This window comes from Conger conger, chromosome 2, assembly GCF_963514075.1.
Source record: "Conger conger chromosome 2, fConCon1.1, whole genome shotgun sequence".
Classification (NCBI taxonomy): Eukaryota; Metazoa; Chordata; class Actinopteri; order Anguilliformes; family Congridae; genus Conger; species Conger conger.
Genome location: NC_083761.1, coordinates 17,107,079 through 17,133,685, shown reverse-complemented (window position 1 = coordinate 17,133,685; position 26,607 = coordinate 17,107,079). Strand labels below are relative to the sequence as shown.

The following is a 26,607-nucleotide window of genomic DNA, read 5'->3' as shown; positions in this document are numbered from 1 at the left end:
ACATGTATAAATCTCCACCTAGTACCACCACCTACCACGCCATAGTTCGCTGGTCCATTACGGTGTTATGATATGTAGCTCACCTAGTGCCTACTTCAAAATTAAATATAAAAGTTTATTTCTTCGATTACGAAAGACTAAGAAGATGACAAAGTTACCCTCGTTGAAACTTTTCTTTCATTTCATCGTGCTGTAACCCTATCCTTATTATCCATTACTGTAGACACTAGTAAGATTTCAGATTGTAAGCGAGGGTGTGGGCAAAGAGTAGGGTCCGCTGCGTGCAGCTGTCCAGTCGTTTTGCCCCTCTTTATCCCCGCCCCCTCCCCCACAAGCTACCCCCCTTCGACTATGTGACTGCAGCTTTGAAAATCACTCTGAGGAAGAGAAATCCGTATACATTCAGAAACACCTACTCAGAAGGATGGAAACGGTACGATCTCCAACGACATTCAAACGGACTCCCATAGGCATATACACATTCAATTTATAACTCAGAACCCACTGCAAGTAAGCGAAAGGACAAGGATCTTCAAGCGCTATTCATTCTTTCTTTTGTTTAACCATATGGGGATTAAACATATTCATGAAGGAACTTGTTAAAGCGTTGATGAACTGAAAAAGCTTCGAACTCACAGAATAAACTGTCCACACTCATGGTAGGCTGTTTTTGAAATCTTCTTTTTTTTAATTAATGAAAATGTTTGTCTCCACGATACATGTTTTTTGACATGTTCATTTCGAGATCTGTTACAGACAATACAATCGAGGAACGCGATTGGAGAGCCGGTATCTCATGCTGTCATTGTTTTAAGTTCAGTTTTTGTCCGTGGTTTAGCACAACATTTTGTTGGGTTATAGATTATGCTCGTTTTACTCTTTATCTATCGCACCACGCATAGTTGCGTGACCTCCGTTTCATCCCGGTGTTTTATAACGCTTCCATTCGCTTTCATTCATGTTAAGCAGACTCGGTAGTATAACGGGTGTCTTTCACTGCGAGCGGCTGGTGCCGGATGAAAGACTTTCTATGTCTTCAGATATCTTTATAGCCGAACGGTAAACTATAAATCTACGAAGGTTCTTAGGAATTCTCTGAATTGAGTGAACGAGCTAGTTGGCTACACGTGCACTGTATTTGAAACCGAGATAAGGCTTCATTGTCGAATTACTTCCATATCAAGAAAACATTTAAAAGAACAAAAACCGTATTTGTGATGTCATCCAATAAAGGCGTGAGTTATAAGTAGCATTAGCAGTGCAAAAACAAATCGTCACATCGAACCATGTGTGCTTGCTGAAAATGATTATTCTCGCAATAAGTGGTTGCCTTGAAAACAAAAGATGCGATGTAGGGCTTTGCCCATCTTAACTGGCTCAGAATAGACTACACGCACACCCACAACGCTGATAAACTCTGGTAACTTCCCACCTACTTCTGAACGTGTGAGGGATTCGCCCACTTGCTATTGTGTGGAGGGATCCACTGTGGCATACAGGGACAACCACACAAAGCAGTGGGGATAGACGTGCGTAAGGGTTTCAAACGCGTAGCCTATAAAACAGCATAACAGAATCAATTGGAAGCAATAGTCTCGATTTTTAAATTAAATGGGAATGCATATAAAACAGTACTCCTCATTTCTTCTTACAATATTTAATTTTCATTTTTTATTGCAATATATTTCCTTTTGCTGATTATCCTTGCCCTTTGGATGATGAATGAATGGCTGCATTTGAAGGAGAGCTTGTTACACCTTGGTGTGCAAATGCCTTGTCTGGGTTCTTGACACCAGATTACAGTTTTCTCTGAGCACCAGATCAGTACTTTATACAGCAGCTGCAGAGGATGAGAATGAGTGTGAAGAGGAATTTAGTGTGTGTCTGAGAGCCACCATTTCTTGTTCTTCTTCTCCATCAAAATTCACCCTATTTTCATTTATATAACTACACCAGAACATATTCCAAATGTGGAGTTATTGTTGTTATCCTTTTGAAGTACTACACCTATGATTTACTTGCTGATCTTAAGGTTTGGGATTTGTCATACATAGGGGTGATATATTGTTGTCCTTGGAGTTTCCTCTTGTGGAGACATTGCATTTCTGTACTTTCCTTGTTCATCTCAACAGCAGTGTAAGGCTACAGACATATGCAGTATGTACCTGGCTTGATCAGTAAAAGCACACGCACACACAGACACACACACACACACACACCCACACACACAAAAATGCCCCAACTGCTTCACAGCAAGGCACAACTCTTCTTTAGAACAGATATAAATGAAAAAATAAAACTGCATGTAGAGTACATGCCTTGAATATGAAACATTCTATGTATTTACCACATGGCTGAATACATTGCACTGCTTATAGGCACTTTTGGTTCTTGGTCAGCTTCAGTGTCTTGTATTTTGTTTATTATCGTATTTCATAGCAGAACATTTATGTGCAGTTACACTTATGTGCCTCACATAGTGTGATAGTTGTTCCTGGGATTGAAACCTGCAACCGCCTGACTTAAAGTCCTTATCTGTGGCCGGACACTACCAGCTAATTATCTAAGAAAAATGGAGATTAATTCATAACAAATTGTCATTGTTTCAAAGCATTTTTAAATCAATCAGCGTACAGCACTTTCATTTTCTTTGCTAAATTGATTCTGGTCCATTCAAATTAGAGTGGCTTTATGTAGGGCCCAAAGTCATCACTCCCCTGACCTTGGAACAGCACAGCACAACCTGCATATAAAATGGACCATTTATTATCATCACACTTCTGCATTCAAATAGAAGGTCTGTCTCCAGGAATATAACTTACTACTGCATGTCCCTGAGAGAGGAGGGAACTGAAGGTCTGAAGAATAATTCCACAGAAAGTTTGAAAGATGGTGCAGAAATGTTACCACAAGAAACACACTTTTTTCAGTATGTCTGATGCAAGAACTTGTTGTTACATGCTTGTTGTTATGTGCATCCACTTGTTGTTAAGGTGTTGTTAATAACACATACATTCATCTTGCATTGATGTGTGATTGCTTTGCTTTCTGAATGGGAGAGGGGGGAACTAAATTATAAAAAGGGTGGTAAATGATTAACCTGTTTATTTGAAAAGCAACAGAAAGAAGGCTGCTGAGCCCATCTGATTGCAGAGGAACCTCTGACATCTAGACACAGGTTTTTAGAAAGGGTGTACAAATCACAAAATAGGTGAGATTTTTTGACACAAGGATCTCTCTCACACATATGCAGGACTGAAAATGTCAGTATACCCTGGTGTAAAATCCAGCTGTGACCAGCTTAAAATACCAGCTACCAGCTGTTTCAAAACATAGCTTGAGCTGGTCAAACCACGTTGAGCATAGAGCTGGTTTAACTGGTCAACCAGCTACCAGCTGTTTTCAAAACCTAGCTTGTGCTATTTTTTCTGCAGGGGAGTCAACTAAGTGTGGAGATTTAAACATTTGCAGTCACGGTCATATTTAAAGGTTCATCAAGCGATACTCACAGTAAGGTGCAGAAACATGCTTAGTTTTCCCTCATGTTCTCATTCTGTGCCTGTTAATTAAAATGTTTTTATTTTATTTATTAAAATCAGAGAACAATGCCGTGTAGGCGAGGTGATAAAATAGTGTCATTTTCTCCAATGCTGCACAAGCAGTGCAGTTAAGTGCATTATTATACAGTGAGTGGGATGAACGATAAGGCTAAGATTTAAATAACAAGCTGTCATTTCGTCTACGAGGCATATAGTTTTGATTTTAAAGCAGGGTTTCAGAAAGGTTTTCTCGATTTTTCATAACTGTTACAAAGTCTGATGCTGAAGCTGTGTTTCTCTAGCACACATTTTCACTGGCATGATGTCTGTGCCTGTTTCAGTAGATCTAAGGTTGCTTTGAAGGGTTTATCTTCTCTCTCTCCCTTTCTCTCTCTCTCACTTTCTGTGTGTGTATGTATGTGTTAGATACGTTCAGTGTGCACCGAGAATAATAGAAACGTCCGTTGATAGTTTCAGCATGTTATCAAGTGAATTCATTTGGAGGGAAAAGAGGTGAAGTCCCTATGGATGGTACGTGCACTTTTGACAAAGAGAAAAGCTCACTGCTTTCCCTTCTGTTTAAATGACCATAAAACATGGTTGAGTACTGTATATCTCTTTAAATAGGATTGCATTAATTTATCAATGGCCTTTTGTATCTGTATGTAAATCCATAGTACACATGCTAATGAAGTTCAACGATCTATTTATAAAAGACATCTTTTTCCATCAATATGCATTTGCCATTAACATCACTTTCACCTCATTGGAGCCTTGTGACTGGCTACATTATGCTAAAATATCAACCTCCAGCTGCCAAGCTGCTTTTATGTAACATAAGTAAAAACTAAAATAGTCTATTCTTGCTATAATCTGTGATTAAGTGAGCACATGTGATCATTCACTTAATTTAATCATAACGCTGAAGGTACTATTAACAACAGTCACTTTCAAAATGTTCTGATGAGATGATCTGAAGATCAAACATCTTAATTTGTTGTTAGGCAGAAACTGGCTAAGACAATTGAAGAGAAGCCACAGTAAAATACTGCTGTATTCTATTTTTTGCCAAACAAGGATTGTATTTTCCATTACTCTTAGATTCCTGTTTATAAAATGTTTTTATTGTATTTTAATTGCCAGTCTGCAATGAAATGGAAGGAATGTAGCCGCACACAAATGGCACATGTGATACACATTAGCACAGGCTCCATTAATTACTTGGTTGCTGCTCATTAAAAAATCACAATCTTTCATATGGCTTCACAAGTTTGTGCCATGAGGTCAGGTACACGGGTCCTCTGGTCAAGTTTCTGCCTGCATTTGCTATTTTATCATGATGAATGCAGGGACTCCAGTTTTGTTAATTCCAAGTTTTTAAATTATGCTGTTCAGATTTCTTTGTGCATCTTGAATATGAGTTAGTCTCAGTAAGGCTACTTTATTTTGACCATTCTTCTCGCTGGTCATTGCTGTTGTGAGACTGAGGGTTAGTATGCATTTCAACCTAGATTTGGCATGGGGACTACATCTTTCAAGATTGTGTTAACTTTTGGAGGTCTTCGGAATAAACAGGAAACCAAAGATTAATTTACTAACTCGTAGAGGCTGACAAACCACTGGAGAAAGACATCAACTGGAAGGCAATTTCAGTGTCAATGTCCTGCATTTTTTCAGTTTACATTTTTTATTTATTTGGAATTGGCTACCTCAGAGAGGCTGACAAACGTCTGGGGAAAGGCATCAGCTGGAAGGCAATTTTAGTGTCAATGTCCTGTATTTTTGTAGATGAAACATTTTTTAAATTTGGAATTGCCTGAGCTCATATACTAGCCAATCTCTTGTGGCCTACAATAGGCCATATTAGAAACTGCAGCAGAAGTTTTCGAACACTTGTGCCTTGCTAAGTTCTGAGCATCAACATTTTCCAAACCGAAATATTAACATTACGAATAAATAAATGCTGCTTTCACAGCCACACAGACATGTAAACGTATTGGCCAGTCTGCATTGGTTTGAAATATAAACCACTTAAAGCCATTGTGTTGCACCCCATTATCCTGGTTCTTGGCTGCCAAATGCCCTCTCACCATGTCCCCTCATTTGGTTTTCCAGTAAATACAGGGAGACCTTGTCAGACAAAGCACGGGAGAAGAGGGGCTATTGACTGCTAGAGTCCTCTCCTGGGACAGGCTTGTTTTTCTCTGAGCAGCTGTAGAGTCCTCCCAGACCTATTCTTCAGATTCATATCAACTTCCAGTTTCCAGAGACATGACGCCTGTTTCCCATCCCCCTACTCCCACCATTGCAGCATGGACAAATATGCCCGCTCACTTTTAATTTCAGCCCTAATCTTTTTATTTTCCCAAGGCTCCATATTTTATAAGTGAAGAAAATACAAAGCAATATTTGGGCCCTTAGAGGATTTTCAGTGGCCTGTGCACAGTATTAGTTTTGCCTGGAGCGCAGACCGTTCTGAGTTATATCTTCTGGCTTTTAATCTCTGTGGAGGCCAGACTGACCAAGATGATGAAACCATGCAGGGGGGGGAAACCCCAGACATGTTCCATTTGTAGTGTGAAAACTTGTTTTGATCTCAGATGAAGCAGGTTGATCAAGCTATTTGCAACAGTCTTCCAGGTATAAGACACACAAATGGCATTGCAATGCGATAGCATCCTATTGCAACTTCTAGCTCGATGAATAAGTCGACTGTGAACATCATTGACTTATTCAGGAGAAAGCAGGGACCATTGAAAATACTAAACTCAGCTGTTTAACGCATTATAAATGACACAGTCATGGAGAAAGGTTAGACCACTATTCCCTATGCTGTAATGAATCTCACCACTGTTTACACTGCAAGGTAGGCTTGTGATTATAGCCTAAAAACCCATGATTTTTGTAGCAAAGTCATAACACCTGTTATGTGACTAATTCTGTCAGTCTGGCCATGAACTCATACCAAACTCTAAGTGGATATTTACATTCTTGTCTCTTCACTGTAACAAATGTGTGTTGGACTGTACAAAATGGCTGCTGTCCATTACTTGGGTGGGTCTGGCTGTAGGTATTATAGCAAGGGATGCTGTATCTGTAAAGGGCTTTGAGATTTCTGCATATGAGGTGCTACAGTATGTTAAAACAAGCCAGAATTTGGATATATTTGACTTTACAGTATGTGCATTGACTACTGTCGATTACTGATGTTGATGTTTGAATTATGCATTTCCATATATTATTTGACATTGTTCTTGTGATGGCTTGGATGTGGAGCAGGTCTGAAGTGTGCTTGTGTTTCTTTTTTAAATTAAAACAGAAGGAAAAATTGTAGGCGGCACGGATGGTGCAGTGGGTAGCACTGCCGCCTCACAGCAAGGAGGTCCTGGGTTCAAATCCCCGTCGGCCGGGGCCTCTCTGTGCGGAGTTTGCATGTTCTCCCCGTGTCTGCGTGGGTTTCCTCCGGGTACTCCGGTTTCCTCCCACAGTCCAAAGACATGCACGTTAGGCTGATTGGAGAGTCTAAATTGCCCGTAGGTATGAGTGTGTGAGTGAATGGTGTGTGTGCCCTGCGATGGACTGGCGACCTGTCCAGGGTGTATTCCTGCCTTTCGCCCAATGTATGCTGGGATAGGCTCCAGCCCCCCTGCGACCCTGATCAGGATAAGTGGGTTCAGATAATGGATGGATGGATGGATGGAAAAATTGTATGTGGAACCCCTGCAACATAAATAGAAACTGCATGTTGTAGTAGCTATGCATGGCTGCCTGTGAACCTGCCGTAATTGAGCTCCTTCACGGATATTGCCCCTGGTGCAGAAATTTAGCACCAGGGTCTACTTAACCTTTCATTGGTCTGTTGGCGATAGTGACACGGAAGTGTGCGGCTTTCTGACCGTGTGGTCCCTGCAGCTGATTATTTCCAGTACAGAGACACTCATCACAGTGGAAGGTTAAATCTTCCTCAAGCGACAGCCCATTAATGAAAGTGTGGCATGAGAGACTTTCCTATATGAGCAATGGTGCCACTACAGAGTCAAGCACCATGACATTTTACTAAAGGGAGTGAAATGGTCAGTAGGGTCAGTGTTCAGTATCTGGTGGTCAGGGTCAGCGGTTAGTGGTCAAGGTCAGTGTCTGACAGGAGCCAGCAAAGGTAAAGAGGAGAAAACAGAACATGGAGCTGGCGAAATCCAGTCATTGTGACAGCAAAAAATTTGATTCAAATGAAAAAGAAGAAGAAAAAAAGAACCACGTTTAACTTCTATTGTGCGGTATGTCTCTCAGCGGTGAAACCTCAGTGTAGTAAAAGCTTTGTGACTGATGAGCATTGTGCATGTGACAACGAGCCAGGCTAACGTTTAGCCACAGAATGTCTGACAGCAGCGCATAGCATTAGAATGCTATCTCAAGCAGAATGCAGGTAGGTGAGAGGGGGAGATTGATTGGGTCTCTGATGAGGAACATTTGTCATTTGTTTATTCTTAATGTTAGCCACGTATCTCCAGTCTGAAACATTTAGGGCTAATGATGGGTGCTCCTTTTCCTTCAAAACCGTGCTCAGCCCCCCACCCTCACTACTCCTGGCAATTTGCCTCCAGTACACCGAAGCCATTTGTCCCATTGATTGATGAGCTGCAAGTGATCAAACACCCAGGTTCCCTGTAGTCAATAACAGCCAACTCACAAATAATATCAGGGCTCCATAATTCATTCCTTAATGGATCATTTTTAACACAGCGCAATACAATATGTGTGCATATGGCGGTATAGTAAACCATCTTTAAGTTCTTTATGAATCTATTATGTATCTAAAAACCTACAGTATTAGTCTCATCAAATATCATAGAATTTGAACTATAGGTTTCCTAATACAAACCTATCATAGTGTTCAATTAAAATATTTTATGGAGGGGGTTTCACTGTACGCACATCAGAGCACTTTGCACAAGTCGTTTTCAGGATTGAGAACAAGGCTTTATTAAAAGTTCACTGTCAGTCAGCAAAGATTGTGCAACAAAAAATGACATTCTTTGCATGAGAGGCTTGTGAAATTGCTTGAGACAAACAGTCAGCGGTGTTCTGGTGGCTTGATACAGTGCATGACTCTGAAGCATTGATCCAAAACTTGATTTAGAGTAACAGGGAAAATCAAATCAATCCTGACAACAGGATTAAGAGACGACATTATAGCCAGGAGGTGTTATACACTTGTCTTCCCGAGTGATTCATTATAGGTCTTTCCACTTCAACATTCAGGGAAATTTGTGTCACTGCTGAATCAGTCTGTATAGTGCGACGACGAATAAATAATTTTCACTGTGCTCCCATCTACGCATTGGAATGCAGATTTACAGCAATATGGGACAGACACTTCATTTCCAAATGGAGAAACGGAGTTGAAAAATGTTGATGTCCCTTTACCTCTTTAACATATATCTCCGCATTCCTCTGGGGGTGAGAATGGAGAGATCTGCCAGACGTTGACCTGTATCTGATGATTTATCTCTAGGGGCTTGCAGAAAATACACAGCATGGCTCCCCAGGAGAGCCTGTGGGAGAGAGGGGGAGGTCTGGTAGAGCCTCTGCAGTGAAGATAAGCTTCAGGGCTGCTGGAAAGGTTCAGGAATATTGAGCTGCGCCCGGCCCCAAAGTAGCATTGGCCACCCAAGCTAAACATCCTTTTTGCTTCATCAGAGCAAGCATGATGGAGGAAAAAGGTGGATTTCGGAGGACGTACTTTGGGTTACGTTTCGCTGCCAAGATTCGGGTTGGTCCCCGTTGTAATTGTAAAATGGAATACTCCCCTCCCCCAGCCCGACTCCAATCTGTGTTGAGTGGCACCACTGTGAAAACACATCTGAGGTGACTACGTTTTTTGGGGGAGGAATTCTAAAAATGGTGGCTGACCTTTACAGTTTGGGGAGGACATCCAACATTTGATAGTGGAGTTCTGGACTGCGATGGGCAGAATGGAGAAACATGAAAAATGGCATATGGCGTAATTACATTCCTTGCCAATGCTGAAGCTTTGAAGTTGAATTGTAATCAGGTTTTATATTTACAGGTTTCATGGGGTTAGGGGAAGGAATTCAATGCCAAATTGAATAGAATTGAAAAGAACAGAAAAGGGGGAATTAACCTTTTTGAATTCACAATGATATACACTGTTGGGTGAGTATAACGCTCATGGTTACAGTGTTGCATATTAAAAAATTGCCTGCTGTCCATTAATATTATTTCGGCATTTGAATCACTTATTGGGGGCTGGCCACCGTTTCTGCATTGTGATGCCTACAGTACGATTTTTGGCAGTCGAATCTAAGAAATAAAAATTCTTGTATGATTCTATCAAAACAATTTGGAAGATGGTGTGCATTTGATTGTTTTAATTACAGACTCAATTAATGGTAACAGGCCATTTTCCTTGGAGGATGTGGAAGTTTCAGTTGTAAAAGTTGTGCTTTGTTTGGTCAGTTTATTGGAAATAGCCACGGAGGAACCCTGAAGTGTGATTCACACCCTGCAGTGTCCTGTTAATTCCACTTAATTCCACACCTTTTCATTGCAAACCAGAACTGGTGGTGCACTGTAACACAGATTCACAGCTTCAATCTAGCAGTGCACTTTATTCTGTACCTCAGGGGCAGATGGTGTGTCAATATTGGCGGCAGCATAGTTTATCATTGTTGAGGCGGAGGGAATTCCCTACTTAGAGGGAATATATAGGACAGGATATAAGATCTGCAAAAGGATGTCAGTCAGCATGTAAGTTTTCCTGTACTCGCTTCTGTTTGTCTCTTTGCCACAGCATATGTCTTCCAGATGTGGGTTTTATGTATGTCTATAACCTAAACCTGGTGGGAGCCTGGTCTTTACACATCTAAGATGATGTGATAATTTTCCATTTACAGTACCTCTGGGGTTTTTGTGGAAACGAGCAATGAAAACCTGTCAACTGGGGATGTGTCATGTTCCTGCTTTCTGATACAAATTGTTTGACAGATTGTTGCAATTGGCCAGTTGCAGTACACTTTTCCCTTTCATAAAACCAGGATCTATGCTGTTTCGATAGCTCTGGTGACTCTGGTTTTCTGTCAATAGTGCAAAACTTAAGGTGTAATCAAGTCAGCTTGCATTAAACATGTATGAACATTTCACATATAAAATGTTAAAAGAAACCACGGCTTGAATTCAATCACGGCTTGGATTCAATGAAAAGTTGCCCTTGACTGTGACAAAATGAAACGATTTTTTCCCCGGCGAAACAATTGGTCCAATTCAGCAACCATTCAAAAAACCTAATTTTCCCATTCAAAAAAATAAACACACAGCATTATAAAATGTGCTAAACTGTGAAATATTCAGGGAATTCACTTATTTGTGAAGGCCAAGCCTTGAATCAATGCATTGGCTCATTCAGCATATGAAAATTTTGCATATTCGGTAGCAATGAAAACTTCAAGGTCTTAAGTGTATTAACTGTCAGTACATGAATATGAACCCGAACAAAGAGAGATTCGCAACAGCAAAACACACAGGTATAGCATAGCTGTAAAGAAGGACTGATGATTTGAGACTCCACTATAAAACATACCATTCTCTAAGAGCAATTAGTCGTCCATGCTACTCACTCGGGTCTTTATCACAGTGAGATAATGGCATCTCTTGTTGTGTAGTGTGGAAGATGGGAATGCGGATTGAAAAATACAGCATGACGCTCCTCCATTACAACAGTGCCATGACCTGGACCTTGCATTGATCAACATGCATGCTGTGCTGATTGTTCAGTGCACTGCTTGGAGTGCACATAAGGGAGGCAAGTTTGTTTTCCAGTGGAACTCCTTAGATGTTTTTCTCGGCAGAAATGTGCTACATTTCTCCACACCTGCCTGTTACCTCTGGAACACCCAGAGAAAACACTCCCTGCTGTTTACACACCAGCCAGCGCCTTCATGACTCTGTGTCAGACAGAGGTGAAAGGTCGTCGTCTAGTTCCGTTTGCCAGGCACGCTCAAAATTTCCAGAGGACGTCATCCCTCGGTGCCCTGCCCTGTGCCAACCCAATTTTCTCTCCTGTGCAGAATTTGGGAAATAAATCAAGAGAGTCTCTCCATGGCTAGTGTTCTCTCTAGTAGACTTCCATTACTGTGTACAGTCCACAGCTGTATTTCACTCTTGCAGGTAATAAACGAATGCCTAGAAATGCACATCTATCCCTAGCTAGTGTTCACTTTTCTACAAGACCCAGAATGACTGTGTGCCTAGACACGCGCAACCATCTCCAGCTAGTGTTCACTCTTCCAATATGCCCTTAAAAGGCCTTTTTCTTGTTACAATACTTGCAGCATTTTACATATTGTGTGGTTTAAAACCTGCCCACCTGGCGGGGCGTGTTATATTTTTTCGTGTGGCCGTCGTAAACCCTGGCAGACTTGGTGAAGGGCAGCATTATGGGGAGTTTAAGCAGGGAAGATGAATGTGCGGCTGTTGTCATAACTTCTGTTTCCTGCTCCATTTGTCACAAGCTGGCCCAGCAGATACAGTTGTGATTAAATTGCCTGCGCTACAATCTACTAGCAGTCTGTGCACTGAGGGAATGGATATATTATTGAGATTTATTCTCACAAGAGCACCTTACTCTTTTTTTGCACCAGAAATGCTGCATGTAGGGAATAGGTTTTACGAGGCGCACAAAAGTGGATCAATGGCAAGTGAATATTAATTGTTTGTAATTAAGATAGGAGGCGCTCGCTTGACCAATTCATTCAGTTTGATTTAATATTGTACTTTAAACTCACTCCTTAGCCTGAATATTAATTGCCTTCTAGCTAGGATATTATTTTCTTCCTCTCATTAAAGCAAAGCAGAAGCATAGTTTGACCCATCCTTAACTGAAATTGTAAACTGCGCGTTGTCGTTTTGCCAGGTTTCTTCCTGGACGCTTCAAGGTCGACTTGCGCAACCCGCCCAGTGACACTCTACTTCAGAGAGGGAGAGAAGGCAGCCGTTAGCTTGCCAGTAATAAGTTTCATTAATCCACATGCATTCTTGGAGGGTCATGGGCCACTGGCTGCCCAGTCATGTGTACATCCCCAGTCTGAGATCAGCAGGCTGTCTAAGTAAACATAGCGGGGCGGGGGGCCTGCTAAAGCAAACTGAGGGGCCTGGGGTGGGATCTTGAGGAGGGTCCCTTCTGCAGTGAACACTCTGGGTGTCTGCACTGTGTGTGGAAAACGCCGTGGATCGTGAAGTGTGTACTTAACCACAGTACGCACTTCATGGACTTTGTGTCTCCTGTTGAGAGGCTTTTGGTTAATTTTTGATTCATTTTGCAGATGACCGTTTGGAGCTCTCCTGTTCTCTACTAATGTATTGCTGGTGACAGTTACCATATCTCATTATTGGCAAAAATCTTAAAATTAAAAATGGAGGAGCCAAGATGTCAATGTAGTGTATAGGATGGCAATTTTGTCAGGATGCGTGGGATTTGGTGAAAGAAAGTAGCTCTGTGCGCTGAAAAGCGATGCATGCGTAATAGCGGTGGGTCAGGTGATTGCTCTGAACCACGGTCCTCGCCGTCTGGATGGCGCGCCAGCGTGTGCGATCAGCTCATTGACCCGAAAACCTGGGTACCTTGCCAAAAGCCCTGACAACACACTTTTTCTGGATTCCCAAGCCAATCAGTTCTGTCGAGCTCCCTTTAAAATCCTGCAGCCAGCTGATAGGCATCAGTTTGCATTATCCAGGTCATGGCACTGTTGTAATGGAGGCGCGTCATGCTGTATTTTTCAATCCGCATTCCCATCTTCCACACTACACAACAAGAGATGTGTATCTCACTGTGATAAAGACCTGAGTGAGTAGCATGGACGACTAATTGCTCTTAGAGAATGGTATGTTTTATAGTGGAGTCTCAAATCATCAGTCCTTCTTTACAGCTATGCTATACCTGTGTGTTTTGCTGTTGCGAATCTCTCTTTGTTCGGGTTCATATTCATGTACTGACAGTTAATACACTTAAGACCTTGAAGTTTTCATTGCTACCGAATATGCAAAATTTTCATATGCTGAATGAGCCAATGCATTGATTCAAGGCTTGGCCTTCACAAATAAGTGAATTCCCTGAATATTTCACAGTTTAGCACATTTTATAATGCTGTGTGTTTATTTTTTTGAATGGGAAAATTAGGTTTTTTGAATGGTTGCTGAATTGGACCAATTGTTTCGCCGGGGAAAAAATCGTTTCATTTTGTCACAGTCAAGGGCAACTTTTCATTGAATCCAAGCCGTGATTGAATTCAAGCCGTGGTTTCTTTTAACATTTTATATGTGAAATGTTCATACATGTTTAAAGCACACACAGATGAATTTAGTTAATTGTGCTTGTTTTAAATTCCATGACCTCTGCTCCTGAACAAATTTACTGATGTAGCTGTATTCAAATAACTACTGCCCTTTGCCTTTCTCTGGTTTGCCTCCATCTGTTAAATGAGTTTGTGCTTGCGGCGACAGACACGTGTGGAGAGGTTACATTACAGTGGAATAAACAGTCCTGTTTCTGGCCTGTTTCGTGGTTCATGAGGAGGAGAAACGGAATGGGGGAGGATGACTTTTAGCTTGCACAAGAGTCATTCGGCATGTGTGTGATGAATCATGTCAACAGCAACACTTTTGGGTGTGCATGCTTTTCCTAGCTTTATCCTCAACTCAGCCTTTTGTACGCATCCAAAGGCCTCAGACTTGGTTTTATTGTCTCACTGAAAGAGTGTATGAGAGACAAAGTCGGTTTTGTACTCAGTGACAGAGAATATGAGAGAATTCAAATATGCAGACCGTCTATACTTCATAACTTCAGCTCCAAATGGGTCACTCTTTAAAAAGTCATCCTTCCTATTAATTATGTTTACTTTTGCCAGAAAATGTGTGGGCTTTCTTAGTAATGTTGTCTTTTTATTATTATTTCTTTCTTCTTGCTCTTTTTCTAATAGCTTCATTGTCACCATGACTTCCCAGATAACAGAAAATAGCAGGCAACAATACAAATATAGACAATAATAACATAGCCCACACGCAAATATTAGTACAAAGATTGGGATGAAAGATGATTTGATCAGTGACATGGATAACAGTGAACTGTGTTCTGTCCCCAACATTACCGGGTCTACATCTTAATTAGATAGGGACGTGGGTGTAAGACTGTAATGAGGTCTTTACTCATTGCATCCATTCTAAAAAGAGCTATTTATTTTCAATAGAAGTGAAGTGTGATCTTACTTAAACCCACTGGATAAAAAGAGGCTAGTAGGATTTTAGTGTTGACACCCACAAAAGTTCCACTTTCAGTGTTTTCTTTAGATGAGGTTGAAAACAAATAGTATAGCCAGCATTGCCAACAGTTCTAGCCAAGGACATGTGTACCTGATTAAAGAAGGTAGTCACTGTCTTTATTGAAACAAGCATGGATGTTTTAAAGCCAAGTATAAGACAACTTGTTTTATTGCATCCCTACATACTCCTCTTGGTTGTAAGATTGTGGGTGGAAGTACATCCAAGCTTTAAAAAAGGGAACCACTTTGGAAACTGGCTATATGTGACTAGCCATATGCAAATCAGTTACATTTTAAGCAAGACATAGTTTCCATGATTGTTGCTCATGCACACACTGAATTCCATATAAACTCTTTTAGACTGCAGCCAGCAGTCATGCACAGTGTACATAGTAAACATCCAGACTGGGGTAATTAGACTCCTTCGTTCTTCAGTCCTTCCTCTTGCATTTGTTAAGCTGAAGTGGAATCAAAGCTGCTGAGAAGAATGAACTTATACAACAAACATAAGCAGGCCAGTGTGTGGTAACTTAGGTTAAGACAACAGGAAACCCACAGAAGAAGAGTTCTGTAGATGGAGGGGAAGAGAGTGTTGGGGCCAACGTAAGAACTTTTTGAAACAGGGAAACGCCTTTGTCCACGCCATTGATGACGCAATCAATGCCGCCTCCCACTGTAATTTAATGGAAATTTAGCCAATACAGTAACAGCCGGAAATACGCAACTGCTGGACCTCACAAAAGCCTCAGGCGCGAATTTCACGGCCTCTTTCTAATCTACGGCTATCCCATGCTGTTCGTTCCAAAAGAGACTCCCATCTAATTAATTTTAAGAACACTCCCTTTGTGTCTGAACCCTTGATCACGGTTCTATTCATTGGGCCTGCTAGTTCTGAAATTATACACATCCGAATACTTGCAAGGACCCGATATTTTATCGGAGATCGCACATACATTGTGCGGTTTTAATCAACTTTGGAGCTAGAAGATGACCGGCTTCTCTTCCTCCTCCAACCACGCGTGAGACGACGACGCCTTCCCCTGGTTAGGCCAGAGACGGATTTCCCTGGTCCCGCCAGAGACGCCCTTCCCCCGGGACAACGGTACCTGGGCAGCGTTAATTCCCTGGAGCATCACAGATTCTCCAAGCAAGAAACTTTGCCTGCTGACGACGGTCAGCTGTTTGAGACTGGTCGAATATCATCAGATATTCGCCCCCAAGTAAGGCTGCGCATCTGGGCATTAGTTTTGTTAATGTTATACACATTGTATCGTTAGATTAACTTTATGTAACTTTGTTAAATTGTTTTTCTCGTTTACAACTTCCACATGATCATCCAATTACATTGTTCTCTCTCTCTCTCTCTCTCTCTCTCTCTCTCCTCCGTACAAATAACCCTCCGGGCTTATAGTCAGTGGATTGTAAGTTTATAAATTAATTTAATCAAGCACCGCAAACTCGCGGAAACGCTTCCCAAAGCGCAAGTACTCTTGTTGCGCTGATTTCATTAATTTGTCTCCTGACCACCCAAATTTTAGCTAGGTGTACGCGCCATTACGCGCTAGAACCATAGGTCCACCATTATAAGGCCCTACCTACATTCTCCACCAATTCCTTCCCCCATCCTCTTCGCCCGCTACGTGTACCCACGTGCACGCGCTCTTTCCCTCTTCCTTTGTCTCCTTCCCTCGCTTTCTTGACGCGGGCATACGTGTACGCGCATTCCTTTGTCCTCCATCTTTCTTCCCACTTCAATGCGTTACTTTTCCGTCACGCCCTTCTTATTTAGCTGTGTTTATATGTTTTTTGTGTTCAATAAATACCCCTTTATTGTAACCGGTTGTCCGTCAATGTTTTTCAAACACTAAATCAAGCCAACTAGCTATTTAAGAACTACTTATAAGGCTACTTATAAAATTCGAACTCATATTAGTGGTTGTTGAATTCATAGTATTAATTCAACGGTATGACTGTTGAATGATTTATTAAATCATTACCATTGAGTTCGTTATTAATAACGTAGCTAAATTTAATAATTAAATGAGACTGATTACTAAATACGATATTACCCTTCGGAACCTACAAGAGCTTTGCCTCTTTGAAAGTATGGACGGAAACAGGGGCTAGAGCTTGTCAGGGAATTAATTCCTAATTCACCATTGGGCCAAATGTGTGTGTTTCTGTGTGTGTCTGTGTGCGTGTGCCTGCGTGTGTATGTCTGTCTCAATGGGAGTGGCCTAACAGGCCTCATGCTGACATCCTGCTATCAGATCCCAAACTTTACAACAGACCTAGCTTTTTACTTTTTGGGTAGACTTGGAAGTTAACATCTAAGTCCTGCACCCTGGTCTGGCATTATACTTTTCCATTATTTTTGGAATGTTGGCTGCTGGGGTTTGGTATTTTCTTTCATCCATTTCCTTTGTGACTGTTATGTGTCTGTGTCTGTGACCTTCATTATTTTTGAGGTAGATGTACCATGTCTTTAGATTAGACATGCATAATACATTTCTTAATTTTAACCCGATGTACATTTTGATAAAGGTTGATCCAACAGAATTTGCCGATTTAATTGATGACATATCTGATAATTACCAAATTAAATCAAATAAATATTTTTTAAATGTTGGTTAAGTGAGGTATTTTAACTGTTGACACACTTCTGATCAGTGTTCGGTGCTGGACATTTAAACGAGGGTGTTGACTGTTAAAACGGCTGGATTCAGTAATTTCTGTTTTAAACGCATTTGACATAATCCTCGCTTCCCCAACAAGCTCTTCTCTCATTGTCAAAATAATTTGATGGTATCTCACATACAGTGAGTAACCCCTTTGGTTTTCCTCAGAAGTAAGCAACAATTTGACTGCTGTTTGCTTCTGGTGGTCTAATTGCTTTTGCTTACAGGAGAGGGGAGAGCAATGGCGGTAGGCTGTGAAAGAGGTTTAGTGGAGAGGATAATAGAGTCCAAACGCAGCATGCCTGCTCGTTCTCTAACACAGTGAACAAATCCCTCTTACCTTGGTCTGCTGCTTTAGCCCTGTTCATCTCTGCATCGTACAGCCCTGAATTTTACAGAGGTGTTTCTGAGGAGCCACCATAGTTTTGTAGGAAGAGGAAAATTTGAGCACATTTTAGCACATTTAGCACAAGTATTTGCACGTTTTCAGGATGTGACTGGAAGACACTGGGATGATGTGCTTCAGAAGTTTGTTGCTGTTATTTGCCTCATGCCTGCAGCAACACTTAGCACTTTCAAGTTTCACTTGTGTCTTTGTCTAACACTGTCTTGTTGCAGGTGTATCTTTATCTTGCACTTGTGTCTTCATCTTGATGTTCTTGCTGCTCTTTATCATATTTCTTGTAATCATGACTCACTTCTGGTTTATGACTTGCCAGAACTTTACCGACTTAGTATGCTGTAAGCTTACCTTGTGAGCTAGACTTCATGTTCTTGGCTATGGATAACTAGTACTTTATGAGAATTGGACCTTATCCAACTTGTGTTTTGTAGTGTTTTATTGTATTTTGCTTTGGGCCAAAGTGGCTGCCTCTGGTTTGCATACAACCCATTAAAAACAGGGTAAAACAAAAGCTAAATTTGTTGGATGAAATGGACATGGCTCGCTTTCACTTTTAAAACCACAGGATGTGTAGGGGAAAATTAACAGAACGAAAGATCTCCCTCCTAAAAGCATGATAACCAATCACAAGTCAAAATCAGACTCCAAATGTCGTGTCTATGAAACGACAGATGCTTTCAATTCAAGTATGGTGGGCAAGCAAGATACATTTCAGACGACACACACGTCGGGTTCCTCACAAATAGAACTCACCAGGGGCTCTCCTGTTTTACCGAGGCTATGAGGGCGGTATGGCTGGGTTGCCTGTATCATTTTGGATCCATTGTAACAGTTAGCTCTCTCTCTCCATTCATTATCAAAAGTATGAGCGGACAAATCTACATTTTTTTAAAGCAGCTTGATACAATATTCACAAGCTTACTATAATTGTGGTAATTCACTATAAATACTGTAACTGTAGGCAGAACTATTGGAACATGCGTAGGTGTTGTGTCAGTAACTGGCTCTAAAGTTTAATTTCATTTCTGAATGTTCACCATGGATCAACAGCCATCTGTATCAGATATGAATCTAATGCCATAAATTGGATACCTGATGTCTTATATCAGGAAACGAGATGTTACCCTTTCAAAGTGTTAGTTACAGCCATATCGCTGACTGTCCTGTAAATTTTCTGTGCGGACTTATGCTTCAGTAGAAGCTGCAGCCTTGGTAAGCATGTGTGCACCAGCTTTTGCGCATATAACCCAGCTCACATGTCTTTCATGTGCGCTCTATAAGTAGCAGGGTATGCTGGCTGCCCGGCTTGGTAACACCACAAACAAGCAAGTAGGCTTACTGACGCTGTTCACATCACTGTCAGCCGTGTTTCTGATTTTCAATGCTGCACACTTCAGGCTCCCAAAGTACCCACCACAGAAAAACAATTGAATATGAAAGAGGTTTCTTTGAGAGAGGGGGAGAGACAGACAAAATGAGAAAAAGAGTTTGCCTGAGATGAAAAGGAGGAGCAACAGAAAAAAGTAAACAGTAAAGAGAGGAATTACCTGATAAGTAACTAGAGATTTATGGGGGGTGTTGTTAGGAAAAGAACACCTATGAGGGTAAGTAACTGAAGTGACAATTCTTCAAGAAATAGGCCAGTGGATGGAGAGGGAGGATGAGTCCAGAATCACCCATCTCAAAAAACCCCTTCCTGGTGTTGGTGTAGTAAGTGGCAGAGCAGAGAGATCGAGAGGGCAGCAGTTGAATGTGAACGGTCAGAGCAAAGAAATCCAGAACTTTCTCGCAGTGTACATTGTGATAACCTGGAAAGAAAACAAAAGTGGTGAGGGTGAAATTGAAATAAGTATGCAAATGTATAAATCCAGGGTAAGGTTTCTGACTGGAATTTCCATATATTAGTCATGGTATGAATAACATGAGAAAAATAACTAAGAAATATAGGCTTCATTATTTCAATTTTTCTTTTTTTAATCTGGTGAATTATTCATTAAGAGACTGCTGCCTAAAACTACTGTTAAGCATTGGACATATAAAAGGCCTATGATTGATTTTCTGCAGTGTTGTATGAAGTTGTCTCTCTGGGGTTTAAAGACTGATGCACTGTTGTTTCTAATTAAAACTTCAAACAAATGAACTTCACCTCATTGTGCTTATTTTTCAAGTTAGGCTATCCCTGGTTGACCTGGAAGGTATTCTTCCATATTATATAACCCAAGCTTCAGAACTTAAATAAGTGTATAATGTGGGACCGCTGTCTTTAGTTAAATTGAATTCTTTTAATTATTATTATGCTTGCTGCGTCAACATTTCTGTGAAGCACTACATTGCCTCTGGCCAAACAGTATACAGCCATTACAGTAATTAATAATTTAATATTTAATCTTTGTTTTTACATAATATTTATGACTCCATTAAAAGCTCTAATCCACCCCACAGAAGTCTTAGTATAGAGTCTTCCCAGGAAATTATAATAATGAATAAAAGATTTGATGTGAAAGTGCTGAAGTGGTCTTTTCTCATCTGATCCTCATTCAAAACATCAACATAATCTTAGGGGACAGGATGTGTATAATGAAAGAGCACTGTGACTTGGGAGGACTCCAGAGTCATTGGCCTGCTTTAGGTCCAAGGTCAGCTTGAGGTTAGCCCAGTGGTTACTATGCCTAGAAGGATGGATGTGATAGATGAATGAGAAATTAGCATATTGTGTGATAGATTAATGAGAAATTTATATATTTTGTATTATCACTGATTCCAGTTGACACGTTTGCACTGTGTGTGATGTACGATGCATAGCAAGTTCATAATTTACTTACAAGCAGTGCATTGAGCTTATAAATCAAGTGGTTTACAACTGTCTATGTTCAGTAGCCATAGAAATGCCAGACAAATCTCCTAAAGCAACAATAAAACAGACTTTATTTTAAATTTCACATGTTAATATGGTTGATCTTCCGTTTATTAATATCTTATTAGGCCTGCAATTCAATAAAAATTGAATTGGGTTACATTAATCCTTTTTAGGGGTAGATTCTTTTCTGGAACTTTATGGTGAATCATTCTTCTCGAGAACGTGGGACAGAACATAATAGTCTACATCAGGGGTCACAACCCTGTTTCTGCAGATCTACTGTCCTGTTGGTTTTCACTCCCACCTCAGCAAAGCACACTTCATTCAACATCTAAAGATCCTGTTGACCTGCTAATTGGTAGAATCAGGTGTATGAAATTTGGGTTGCAATGAAAACCTACAGTGGCGGCACGGATGGTGCAGTGGGTAGCAGGTCCTGGGTTCGAATCCCTGTCAGCCGGGGCCTCTCTGTGTGGAGTTTGCATGTTCTACCCATGTCGGCGTGGGTTTCCTCCAGGTACTCCGGTTTTCTCCCACAGTCCAAAGACATGCAGGTTAGGCTGATTGGAGAGTCTAGGTATGAGTGTGTGAGTGAATGGTGTGTGTGCCCTGCGATGGACTGGCGACCTGTCCTGTATTAGCTAGTTTTATTTTAACCTCACACATGGACACTTCCATCACACATGCACACAGCATTTTTATTCAAGCACTGTCTGAGAAGTGTGTTCTAATAAGCATAATATAGTCTACATTTTATTCACCATATGCTGTTTGTCCACCCTTGACAGCTTAGTGTCAAAATCATTGTCCGAATGTAGTGTTAATTATGAACCGAGAAAAGGTTTGCATCCTTGTGCTTTGAATAAAATGTGTGCAAAGACGATAAGAAAGCCTTCAGGTTTCAGCCTCATTTGCACCCCTGACTGCACTCACAACCTGACTGCACTCACAAATACAAAGGCAGTATTTTTGCTAGGCCTATATTTGCTAGGCCTATATTTGTGGGAATACTCAATTCACCTATTAACCTTCCTTTGCCCTGTCATATTTGGATATTATTATATTTCTTTATATATTAAATAGACAATAATCAGTACTCAATGAATATTGCTGCATTTCCATATATGCTGTATTGCTTGCATTATGGTTTGCTTAGGTGTTAGCACACCCTGATACCTACTCTTAGTTACGGATGCAGTTCATTCAGACTGAATTAATTAGTTGGGCGGAGGCCATGTCACATTATAGGAATTATAATGGTCCATAAATAGCAGACAGAATGAACAGGGGCGCCCTGCGGAAAGTGGGGAGCAAATCATGGGATGAGTCATTATTTAATCGGCTCAATCTGCTGCTGGACTTTTGGTTTTATCCAGCTGCATTGTGGAAAACAGTATTCGTGTTCAGCTTGGTGTAAAGAACTGTGAGGAACTGCTCAAACATTTGTTTGGGGTTACTGTACTTTCTATGACTGAGGCTGGTGACACTTTCTATGACTGAGGCTGGTGACAAAGTTACACGATATTGTTTGATATACTGTAACTTTAGACGTGCTATCAGAAAAGTGCTGCATTCGAGTCAATGTGAATGCTGTAACACTATTTTCTGTGTGTAGAACACTGTATTTTTGACATGGGCTATATTACTGTACTTGTTGCTATTTCTTTGTTGTTTGTTTTTCATGGGAGCGCTCGTGTTTTGTCTAAAGAGTGACGTGCGCAATTATGCAACATTTGTTTTTCTTGTTATGAAACAAACTTCTGTAAAGTTTTTCCGTGTAGTCCAGAGCGAAGGATTACTGTGGATGGCATCTCTGAGAGGCGGATAGAAATAGACTTGTTTTGAAACTCCACTTGCCAAAGTTCAGAACAGCTATTATGGCTGGACATGCCACTACTATGGTGTGTTGTTCCTTCATTTTGAGAGGAGGGCCTTCATTTTGAGGTACCTCAGGCCCACTCTTTCACACATTCTGTCACTCACACTTCTCAATGCCTTTTCAGCAGTGCATCACTTCACAAAGCAGGAACAAACAAGTAAACAAACGGGAACATTCCTGAGGTGTCTGCCTTTGATTTAGCTGGGGGGTCCACAGTCTACGGTAGATTCTTTTGAGTGTAAGATATCGTTGATTCTGTTGGCTGCACTCTTTCTACATTATATACGAGGTTTCCTTTTGGTTTTTGGAGTTCTCCTGTACTCTGCGGCCTGGCTCTCCTCTTGCACCAGCACTGATAGTCAAGCCTGGCAAACCTGTAGCGCAAAGAGGGGAAGGTGCTGGCTCACAGTACCTTGACAGAGGAGAAATCCCCTTGCTCTCCCCATCATACTAACCTTTATGCAAGGCTGTGACTGTCCAGATCAATTCCAAGCTTTGGAATATTGACTCCCTGGTGTGAGAGTTCTGTGCCTCTGTAACAAGCCAAGTGTCACAACACAATAGACACAACCAATTAGCTTTCCCCACAGCTGTACAATTTTTTCATTTGCTTTGCTCTATTGACGTTGGTTAATTGAGTAGCTGTGCTTCGCCACGGTGTTGTGCCATGGATTTCAGTAGTCAAGGCGATGTCTCTATTTCCGACCACAAATTCCTGAGACATCTGAGGCTGACCAATCGGAACTCTCATCTCCTACGACAGCAAGTATCTGGAAGGATCTGTATTTGCCTTGGGAGACTTCAAGGCTGTGGACTGTGCTTTCTTGAGGTTATTGACTCGGCTTAGCGAAATCTTGAGTAACATTCCATTCTATTTGAAGTTACCAAAACAAGCCTTATTCTGGATGTGGCTCGCTCTAAGGGAGGGGAGGGGGTGGGGGGATTTGGATGATTCCAAGTCAGGGCCCTCATAAAAATGCTGTGGTTAAATTAACTGCAGGGATGGTGTGGCCTGGGGTGGTGGGGCCCAGTTTAAGATCTTTTATGGGGCCCAAAATGGCAGCACCCCTGCTCCTTCTGATAAAGGTTAATCGGTCATGTAAACAAACCAAACAAGTAATGGTAAGTGGGTCTTATGTTATGTGATTTTTTTCAACATAATGGAGAGAATTAAGAAAGTTTCTTCCAGAACTGGGACACTGTTCTCTGATAATGAATGAGGATCGCTGCTCCCCATTTTATACTCAAGTCACAAAAACTTTTAGGCCACCAAGGATCTGGACTCATTCTTTTTTTTGTGAGCAGTTAAAATACATTTCCGGAACAACATATGCATATGATGGTCTTCATATGTACTTTTTAGCCCTGAAAGTGTTAAAGGATACAGGGAAAAACATTTTCTTTGTACAAGTTAAAATTAGCTCTTGGCTCTGTAATCGTGAACTGCCTTTTATACAATTATTTTAAACAACTAGACCAGGTGGCTTTCACCACAATCAACAATGGGTTAATTCATGTGACAGTTGTCAGATTTAATCTCCCAACTTTGTTGGCACTAATATTATGTCTATTTAGAACACATTTCTGAACATTGTGAAAGGGTCAAGGTGTTATTGTTATTGTACACTTGTTATTGTAACTTCTCCTTTCCAAGAACAACATACTGTAGGGCTACATCTTAGGTGAAACACTTACGCAAATGGCTTTAAGGAAAATAAATTTGATGCCATGAGATGGTTCAATTTACAGCATCACATGATCTAAGTATAATGTTTATGGCCAGATTGATGGAGATTTTGTATACAGGGTAATGTATTGCCAGAGCTTATACAGGGTAATGTATTGCCAGAGCTATGTGAACTGAAAGTATGTTTCTTTGAAAGACGCTAAATTCTCTCTCTCTTATAAAACTTAGCAATGTAAGAAAAATGACAAAAGGAAAATCATTAGCAATAACAGTTTCTTGACCATTGACCTCTTTCCTGTGCTTCGGTTGGGTGGAGAACTGGGTTAATTGTTGAGTGGATGTACAAATTAGCATTGTCTTTCCTGTTTCCCACATGAGTTCCTGTACAGATATATTTTTGGCATGACCCTTGTGCCTGTGCCTCCTGCTGTCTCGCTCTTGTTCACTCTCTTTCCCTCTCCTTCTCTCTCTCTCTCTCTCTCTCTCTCTCTCACTCTCTTCCTCCCTCCTTCCACAGCCCAAGGCAAAACCATTAAATTGACTTCAGCCTTGATTGAATCAATAAACATTGATGGCACGGAGATTATAGAGACAGTCTCCATCTCATCAGAGTGCCTGTTCATTGTCATGATTAGCAGAAGGAGCCTTGCGGGGGATGTTGAATTATGAAAATTAACTATCCAAAACCATTTCTGAGGAATAATCTCTGCTATTCAGATTGGTGAATTGAAATGAGAGTACAGGTTTTATTAAAGCTTTAATTTTAACTGTTGATGCGTTGCAGAATCAGTGGAACAGATAAATAGCATTTATTGAGTGTGAACTGAAAATGCTCTACACTACTTTCCTAGAAAGCCTTTACAACCAATTTGCTTTTGTCTTCAGATTTCAGCTAATTTTGACTATATGACTGACTTGCATGCTTCAAAAGACGTAAAAAATAATTGCTCTCTACGGTAAAACAAATGATAAATTCACTGTCACTAATTGCATATGTTAGCTCCTCCCACTTTTAGATGTTTGAGCCTCAGTCTTAAGCCTTTTATCACTATTGGAATGCAAGATCATAATAATCATGATTTCGCTGTCGGAGGTTTTAGGCTTTAGCCATTTCTACAGACCTTCCTGGCTTTAGTGTCAGTTTGGGCCTAGATTACGTTCAGTTGTAAGTTTATTATGAGCCATCATGGCTCTCATCAGGCCAAAAGCCTGGAATGGTGTTGGGGCTTCCTGGGCCCCAGCTGGAGGTAAATGACACTACGTGGGCACTCAGTGACCCTGCTGCTATCTCCACTTCTCCTGGCAGTAAGATGGCGAGGAAGCAATATCAAGAGCCATGAGTTATGGTGACTCATTTTTCGACTCATTTTGTAATAAGCAAAGACACTTGATGAGGAGACCATGTGCCGCGTTTAGAGACAGAATGAGTTTCTGTGGCTTGGTGTGTGGTGCCAGGCAGACAGTTTAATGGCAATGCAGTATATCCAAGTGTACTTTTTGAAATACAGCAGATTGAAAAACACACTTTGTGTCGTGCTACTTTCATTTCTCAAGCCCAGGAAGGACTGAGTGGAATTCAGGTATTGCGTGCCAAAAGATGTACTAACCAAGCCGGCTGGAGAAGGTATGAGAATCCTAATTTGTGTTGGCATAGAAGACTAGAGTATATTCACTGAGATGGAATGCTCTCTGTTTATCAGTGAAGCTCTGCTGATCGGTATGGCTGGTCACAGAGGAATGGCAGTCTCTGATAATATAATCCTTTCACTCCCCAATACCTGAAAAATCTCACATTCTCCCTGTGAAGCGGGAAAAGGAATGCAATACCATACCTTACTGCCTTAAAACAGGCTGCCTTATCAGACCCTCCACATTGCGATTCGGGAGTGCGTTGGTAGAAAAAGTCAATCTGATGTGATGCCGTTTAATCAGGATTTTTGGAACTTGGGCATAGCGAGAGGGAATCAATTGCAGGGAAAAGAAAATGGATTAACTCCATGCCACCACCTGAACTTTAACTTAACATCTGTCAGAATGATTTTATCAGTTTCTCTCTGAAATATGTGCCCATGCAATGGAGTGGACATCTGTGTCGGCATCACAAGCAATTTAATCTGGTGATAACTGTGTAGCGTAAAAAAAAAAGAGCGAACCTTGCTAAAAGTTTAGCATAATTAAAAAAAGACACTTGAAAGCATTCAATATTGCACAGGATTCATTTTGAGCCTCAACAC

At 41.0% G+C, this 26,607-nt stretch overlaps 1 protein-coding gene across 6 annotated transcripts in view; it reads left to right on the top strand.

The window, feature by feature from the left end:
* Window positions 1–349: 349 nt before the first annotated feature.
* Window positions 350–26,607, top strand: part of LOC133122693 (carbohydrate sulfotransferase 15-like) — a 45,052-nt gene continuing 18,794 nt past the window's right edge. For 2 of the 6 annotated variants that reach the window (XM_061232791.1, XM_061232792.1), the window contains exon 1: window positions 350–659. The gene's annotated coding sequence lies outside the window, so the exon portion shown is untranslated. Of the gene's footprint in view, window positions 660–13,285; window positions 13,436–15,832; window positions 16,090–26,607 lie in introns of those variants that run through there. The other 4 variants (XM_061232796.1, XM_061232793.1, XM_061232795.1 and 1 more) reach the window with 4 other exon arrangements.